The 8,736-nt window shown below is 37.9% G+C and overlaps 1 protein-coding gene and 1 pseudogene across 1 annotated transcript in view; one reads left to right on the top strand and one right to left on the bottom strand.

The window, feature by feature from the left end:
- Positions 1 to 594, top strand: part of LOC105293202 — a 2,345-nt pseudogene extending 1,751 nt beyond the window's left edge.
- MPP6 (membrane palmitoylated protein 6) overlaps positions 1 to 8,736 on the bottom strand; it is an 84,124-nt gene that overhangs the window by 47,585 nt on the left and 27,803 nt on the right. The window lies entirely within an intron of this gene.

Raw genomic sequence — 8,736 nt, 5'->3', positions numbered from 1 at the left:
TGTCCCCATGGGATACATGCTCCAAAGACTTGAAGGAGGAACTGATAACTCGACTATTCAGGCTTCAGTCTATCAAGTATGAATCCTAGAGCTCCTTGCAGAGGATGACGCAAGACTGCTACAGCTGAAAGCCCAGAGAAATGAGCATCCCTACAACTCACTGTGTGGGATGAAAGCTCTGGATGCCATCCGTGCCCCTAAGATCCCATTTTTGAGCTGAAGGTTGGTGTCCCCATTCCTTAGTGGGCAAGAATTTCTGCTCCTACCTGCTGGAATTGCGAAACACTAAGACCCCTTGCAAGGGTGTGCTCAGGGCCCTCACTGACACCCTGCTGGATGGCTGAGATGGCCGCTACGGAACTCTGGCCTGCGGCCAGGTGTACCTGTGCTACCAGGAGGCACCAACTGAGCTGGCCACCATGGTCAACGCACACAGTGGGAGCTCTCTGCGACGACACCATCAGCAGCCAACCACCTGACCCAGTCTCCTGAAGCCCCCTCAACAACCTTCAGGTAGCACGCCTCCCCTCCAGTCAGAAGAGCGTATTTGCCGAGCACTTCCTCAAACTGAAGAGCTTCAAGGACAGCTGTTAACACACTGGGGAGCACTCTGGGTTGGCGCTGAAGGGCTCTCCAAGACTGAGCCGGACAAACTGCAGCGTGCTTGCCCGGCAGCTCACAAGTCACCCGGCTCAGCAGATCTGGACTGGACCAGCCGAAGGCCCTGCTGAGTCCAGAGCTCTGAGGGCTCGTCTTACAGGTTCACCCCCAGTCCCTTCTTACGGACAGTTTCAGAACATCTGCTAAGACTTTCCTCCCCCCAGAATAGCACGGCGCTGTTCTGAAGTTGAATCCAGATGCTATTCTTAATGTCCCTGTCCATGCTTCTTTAAAAATCCTCACTTGGTCTCGGCCACAGAGACCTCACCTGCGCTGCTCCCGGCCATTTAATCCCAAAGGTGAGAGCTGTCTTCCTGATCTTCCCCTTTGTACGTAGCTACATGGGAACCGTTTGGGTCTGGGGCATCTCAGAGCTGACTGGTGGGAAAGGCAGACAGGGACCAGTGGGGGAGGTTGGGTGAGGTGGTGGGTGTGTGTGGAACAACTTACCCAGTGTTCCAGTTAAACCAGGATGTCAAAACATTCACACAGCTTCCCTGCCATGCAAGGACCGGCCCTAACACTTGCATCCCAAACTCTCGTTGTGAGCGAACTGAATGATGTTCTGACGCCCGGCATCACCCCATGCCCCCTCATTGACTGGGATGCGATGGGACAGCACGAAGGAATGGTTCCCCCTCGCGAGCCAATTCACCGGACTGACTGTGTAAATTAGTTACCTAATAACGGGAACTATGAAAAGAACACAATGGTTCCTTTTAACAGAATTATTCTAAGCACATTTGAGAAAATCTGTAAGAAATGAGAGAAGTAACCTTATAAAATATTAAAATATGAACTAAATCTATAATTACTCAGACATGGATGACCACAAGGCAACTCCAGTGTAAGGGCTTAATGTACAAAACAGGCAGCTCTCTGTGGTGGGAACCTTCCAAAGCTGGGTGGGAGCCAGGGAAGCAGAGAAGTGTCCCAATTTACTCAGAGCTTCTGGGAAGAAAGGAAAGTCCCAAAACTCAGAAAGCAACTTTTCTACAAGCTCCACTCCTCCTCCATAATCACTAGAGGACAGACCCTTCAGTTAGAAGTTAGATTAAATGACATATAAATGGAATTTTTATTTGAGCTAGAGAAAAATTAATACGTTTACTCTAGACCCTTCAGCTACAAATATGAGCAAATCAATCACAAAGCTCTTATGAAAACTAGCGACTCACCAGTTTCGACAACCAGAAGCATCGCCCGCCAAAGAAACAATTACTTGGGGCGGGGGAGGGGGAGAGAAAGAGCAAAAGACATGAAGAACAAAGATTAAACTACAATGTGCGGGAAGTCCAGACTGAAGAATTCTCTCCCCGGAAAAGGGCAAAGAGAGGGAAAGCATGAGAAAGCTGCTATAGGTCATGAAAGACCAAAATTTACAGGGTAATGGGGAATCCAGAAGTAGAAAAAATCAGAATTATAAAAGAGAAAGCAGAAATCAATCGAAAAAAAAAAAAACCCCAGAGATTTGATCAATAAGCTGGCTTTTTCAAAAGACCGATAAACACGGACAAAGACTTGGCTAGTCTGATTAAGAGAAGACACAAGTCACATTAGGAACACAATGAGAAAATAACAGTGGGAATAAAGAGGATTAAAAAGAGAAGAGAATGAACAACTTTATTTTAAAATCTAGTCAGGTAGAGATTTTCTAGAAAAATGTCAATTACTGAAGTTTAGGAGAAAGAGGTAAAAATGGAAATAGTTTATAACAAAATAATTGAAAAGGTTTACAAAGATCTATCCTTTTACAAAGACATCAGCCCTAGACAGATAAAGGAATATATTCTATCAAACCTTTAAGAAAGAGACAATTCATGTCTTTAAAATAACAATTAACAGCCAAGTACAGTTTATCCTAGTAATGTAAAGATGGTTTAACATTAAAAATACGTAATGTAATTTAATATATTTCCACAGTATAAGAAAAAAAAAACCCACAATCATCTCAATGCTTCAAATATATCAAATAAAATTCAAACACAGTCCTAATGGAAAATCTTAACCATAGTAAGAATAGAAGGAAACCAATAATTTTATACTGGAATCTATACGAAGTATCATAGTTAATGAGGAAATGTCAGAAGCTTTACTGTAAAGTCAGGAACAAGATAAAAATGTCCACTAGACCACTGCTTTTCAAACTTAAATAGAAAATTTTAATCAATATTGTGACATGACATTTTTAAGAAATACAGATAACTATCTACTGAGAAAAGTCTCCAGGAATCAGTTGAAAAATTATTAAAGGTATAAGAATTTGGCTAAGTGACTAGACATAAGAGCAATATAGAAAAATCAAGTTTTCCTAAATAAGAGTAATAACCAACTAGAAAACATCATTGGGGAGAAAAGAGAGACTAGTCACAACAGCAACAAAATCTACAAATAAGGGAAAAGACTAAAATAAAAATGTTCAGACAGATATGAGGCAAATTATAAAATACACTAAAGGACATTTAAAATAAGTAAATGAAGATACCATGTTCTGAGGTAGAAAGACTCAACACTATAAAAATGTCAATTCTCTCCAAATCATTCCTAAAAACAAAACAAAACACAACAAAAAAACTGAATAATTCCTAATAGAAACCCCAACGGGATATTTTTGGTAAACTAATTCTAAAATTTATGTGAAAGAGTAATATGTAGAACTAGCCAATGCATTTGGAAAAAAGCATAAATGTAAAGGAAGTACCTGTGCTATCAAGAATAAAAACACTATAAATTAAAATGGCGCAACATTAACAGAGTAACAGATAAATCTTGACATAGTAGCTAAATAGGATTTAATTCATGCTTAAAGGTTACATTTAAAATCAGTGGCAGTAGGGTTCAACTAAATTTAGTAGATTTAAGTTTATATTCTTTCCCTTCAGAATTTATTAAAACAGCAGCAAAGTATTAATAGCAGTTTTTTTTCTTTTAAAGCCACAAGAAGAATGGTTAATGAGAAAACAAATGGACAAAAAAATAGCAAAAATATTTGAAAGTCTGAAAGTGGTAGGAATAGAAACTAAGCCAGAGTAAAGGAAGCAGTAGATTCTATCTTCTAAAATACCTGTGTAATCCAACAATTCATTTCCATCATCCTTCATGAGTCCTAGCCAAAACCATTTCTCGCCCAGACTACCACAGAAGCCTCCCACATATTTATATATATAATTATTAAAATATAAATTTATGGCATATAAGCCTTTTAATACATTGCTAGATCCATCTGTACCACCCTTTTGTAGTTTTAGTCATACTCATCTCTCCTCTGTCCTGATGCAGAGTCTGCCCCTCACCTTGCCTGTAACCACCACTGTGTACCTAATTCATACACATCCCTCAGGAGCAGGAAACCCATGTCCCTGGCTGTCCCTACTAAAATAAAGTCTCCTAATATATATTTTCATAGCATTCTATACTTTACAGCTCTGACAAACACAATCAAATATTTTGTTTAGTGTATAACTTCCTTTCTAAATTCTAACTCTGATGAGCACAGAAATCACACCTGTCTTGTTGAAACCTATGTTCTCACCAACCGCCCCACAGTCTGGTACATCATAAGTTCTCAATAATATAGTTTCAGTCTCAAAAGTGGAACAGTGTTGTTACCAAAACCAAGAATAGTTTTTTAAATTAGATATTATTTATAAATAAAATGTCTGTATGATACTTGGAATCAGCAATATGGGTAGTTTACAAAGCAGTTATATCAAAGCTATCAACTTCCTATAAACTGTACAACAAACCATAAAGAAGGAAGTGGTATCTTTCAATGCTTAGTCCACTAAAATGGCTAGCTTTTACAGTAATACTTCTTACATGTAAATATATTTCTAACTTTCTATAATATAGTTCAGTATACATAGCAAATTTAATAAAATGAATAGCATTTACCCAAAATATTCTGTTCCAAATGCCTTGTAGAATTGCTTTTATAAAAGCATTTCTACCTAGTTTTAGAACTATAATTAAATAAACTATTCTTAATTAATTAGGACTAGAACCTATTTTTAATATTAAAAATTCTTTTGTGACCACATTTGGTGGTATCTTCACTCCCTTTCAGTTCAACAATCTGAATTTCCCACTGAAAATATGACAGGTAAATTAAGTTTTCAGAAGATGTTAAAAATTACCTCTGCTTTTATAGTTTATAAATTATTTCACTAGAATCATGCTGCATAATTTACAGAAGCCAGGAAATGAAAAACAAAATCTTATTCTATGTGCACTTGGAAAGATTTAAGAATAATTTTCAAGGAGGTACCTAAAAGTTATCTGGACTATTTCTAATGCATTTGCAATAGAAAAGCAAAATTCTTTAAAAAAATACATTTCTGAGAAATGATATAGAAAAAAAACCCCACTGAAATGTGGATCAAGTCAGGTTTCTCTAAGGTTAAATTTTGACACAATTATTTTTACACAACTGGTTTGACCAAGACAGCAGAGTTCATGTAAACCATTTAGTTAACTCAGTAAGACAATAGTTTTCTATAAAATGACTGTATACTGTCGATACCTTAGCTTTCAAACTGGTATCTTGAAATTCTAATTTGGATATACGAGATCAAAGAAGAAAAGTAAAGTTTTGAATGCACCGCGCTAATTTAATCAACATTAACTGAGTTCTTACAGGCCTGACGACAAGACACAATGTTAGATGTTGAAGGGAATCGAGATGCACTATCCATTCCTCTAAAAACTCCATCTTGTAGAGTAGACCAAAACATGTAAACAAGTGTATAAAGCACAATAATAAGAACATTATGAAGGAATCACAGAGTTAGGTGATGTAGCAGTTAAAAGCCTGGACTCTGCCACTTAACTAGTCCTACAAACCCGAGTAAATGCCTTAACCAACCTCCCCAAGTCGGTTTCTTCCATCCATTAAGTGGGCGAATGACAATGGTTTGTAGCTCACAGGGTTGTTGCTGCTAAATAATACACGGGGAAACTCCTCGAACAATAGTTCCTGGTGCATTATTTACGCTGAGGGAGTACAGGAAAGGAGTAAAATGTTAACTCTTTCTTTGACGAGGGTGGCAGGATGATGATAACAAGATGGAAAAGTAGGGAGACACAGTGGAAAGGCATCCTCCTGAAAATCACCAAACCGCGTTCACCCTACTGAGAATCCGGAATGCATGGTCAGTATTTAAAGCCTTGATACAAAAGGTGGAGTTGGAGTTTCCGCAGCATTCCTAGCACACCTCCAAGCGCGGAGTCAACAGAAGGAGAGGGTGAAGGGCGGGCAGGCGCAGCGGCGGGACACTGGCGGGGCAGCGGCTGAGGGCTGGTAAGGAGCCCCGCGCACGAGCGCGCGCTTTCGGGCCAAAGCACCACCAGCTTCCTTCCAGAGACAGCGGGTGTTCGTTCTGCGCAGGAAGGGTCCCTGGCGGGGATGCTGGGTCCGAAACGCGGCGCACAGAGGCTGAGGCAGATCTGCTTCTTCGTATCAGACATTCCAGGGCGGTGGGGAACGAGACTACCTGGGAGTGAATACACTAAAGCAGTATTTCTCAAACGGAAAACTTGGGGAGCAAAAATTCCTTTTTGCACAGTACTGTGCGCCACCAAATGCCTGCAGTGATTCACACTTCTCATGACAACTAGAAACTCCCCTGACCACATTCTCCAACACTTCCAGGGGTGTGGCATCACTTCCTTCCCTTCTGTGCTTCCAACTTAAAGCATCTTACTAACGTTAATATGTTCTATCTCCAGGGTAAAATCTGCCTTCTTAATTTAGCTAAGTGGCGGGGCTCGCGGCTTGTTCACCTGCTCTTTGCCTACAAACCTGAAAGAGAAGCCTACCTGAGGACTCAGTGTCCGCGCATGCCCCTCCCCCCATTCCAGAGACAGGGCTGGGGGTGGGAGGACGGCCTGTACCACTCCGGAGGAAATGTTCATCAGATTTAGACTCTGGATTAATCAACCTAGTCCCTCACATATAAATATAAACCAACCACTATGGATCAGTAGAAGAAAATATCAGTGACAGTGGACAGAGATGACCAAACTGGGGCAGGGACAGATGGTGTTGAGCACAGAATTTAACATTTTTCTTTTTATTAGCATTCTCACAGATATCTGAGAGGCTACTGCCACGAAGAGGGAGAAATGGAGCAACCCAAGGATAAGAAAAAGTTCCCAGTAATTAAAAATATCGTTGTCACATTTTAAAAAAATCAAACAGCGAACTAAGTGATGGAATAAGGTTGAAACTGCTAATTAGGAAAATCAAGTTAAAGTAAATGCCTAAATGCAGAACAAAGAGAAAAAGATGGAAAATATGAGAAAACTGAAAACATAGGCCAAGTCTAACAGTGCTACCAGGATTTTCATAAGACAAGGTCAGAGACAAGATGGAAGGAAATAGTTGAAATAATAGAAGAAAATGTCCCCGTGTTTTAAATGTCAAACAAAACAAAACTTCAGAATAAAAGGCTTTCCATGTGCAGAGCAGATTGAATGAAAAAGATCCAGATCTGGACACATTTAAATGCGACTTCAGAATGCCAAGGACTAAAAGGGGAGAAAATGAAGATTTCTAGAAAGAAAAGAGCTATGCAGAAGGAATAATAATCAGACTTCCACTTCATTTATTACTGGTAACACTGAATACCAGAAGATAATGAAGTAAAAACATCAAACGAGTTAAAAAGCTTTACATGTTATTTTTAAAAAGCTGTTATATATTCACACACATACATACAAATATGTATATGTGTGTATATCTACACATACATAGTACAAGAAAGTCTATACTGAAATATTCAAAAATAAACACAAAAATTGATCTCTTCCAAAGAGATTTCCTTTCTAACCTTTCAGACAAGATTTATACCTGTATCTGAATATATCCTTTTTAATTACATACATGTGATTGTTTTATTAATAAATTAACCTAGTGATCTTTACATATTGGAACTCATTCTTTTCAATATATCTAATACTATATGGACGCAAAATTTATTGCCATATGGATACAAAATTTATTTAGTTTGTTCTCTATTAAAAGATATACAAGTTGCTTTCATTTTTTGCAGTTATAATCAGGGTCACAATCAGAATATGTCTATATCCAGACACACATATATATTTATATATGCATCATTAGTAAGTAAATACTAAGAGCAGAATTGCTATGTCAAAAGTATATGATTTTTCAACTGTCAGTATCAAACTGTCCTTTAGGCAGGTTTTATCAATTACATTTCCATCAAGAGGTCCTCATTTCATTATTTGTTATAATAATGAATCGCCTCATAAAGACATATCGTAAATGCTGAAAACTCATGCAGCAAAAGAAGTGATTGAGATAAAGTGAGAACTAAATTCTAAATTCTAATCTCATTTTTTTCCAATATAGCATTAAAAAAAAATCCAACCACATTTCCTTATCTGTAAATTATAAATGACACTGATACAACTCACAAGGTTATACAATTAAATGACTAATCTACTAAAAATGTGTAAAGGCTAAATATTCTGTTTTATCTAATATCCTGCAATTCATAATCTCTTCAGCCATCTCTCATTATGACATACTAATTCAGTATCAGTGAAAAATGAATCTCAACAGCAATTTAATTACAATTTTTTCTTACTTTAAAAACAATGTTTTTTTAAAAAAAATTAAAATAGTTGAGTTTTTCTAATTTAATCTTCTTAACTGACCACTTTGCACCTCATCATCTTCTGATGACAAGTTTAATTCAGAAAGTGAAATAACGTTTTTAATGAACTTATCAATATTTCTATTATAAATCAAATGCCTTGCAAAAGCAATTAGTATAACTGTCTGGCAATGTTACTTCTCAGAAACAATTTTCTATTATATGCAATGCTTTCAGAAAAATAGTCCTCTCAAGAAAAAAAAAAAGGCAGGTTCTGCATTCTGGATCCACCCCCTCCCCCGCCCCACAAACATGTTTAAAACATTGTTTCACTTCCTTCTGGGCTCTATGGTCTCCGATGAGAAATCCGCATTCATTTAAATAGTTATTAGTGGGTTTTGGATTTTTGTTTTCAGTATTTTTGTGTGTGTCTTATTATTAGCAGTTTGACTAC

Source organism: Pteropus vampyrus, unplaced genomic scaffold, assembly GCF_000151845.1.
Source record: "Pteropus vampyrus isolate Shadow unplaced genomic scaffold, Pvam_2.0 Scaffold69, whole genome shotgun sequence".
In the NCBI taxonomy this organism is placed as follows: domain Eukaryota; kingdom Metazoa; phylum Chordata; class Mammalia; order Chiroptera; family Pteropodidae; genus Pteropus; species Pteropus vampyrus.
This window is presented reverse-complemented; position numbering and strand designations above follow the sequence as displayed.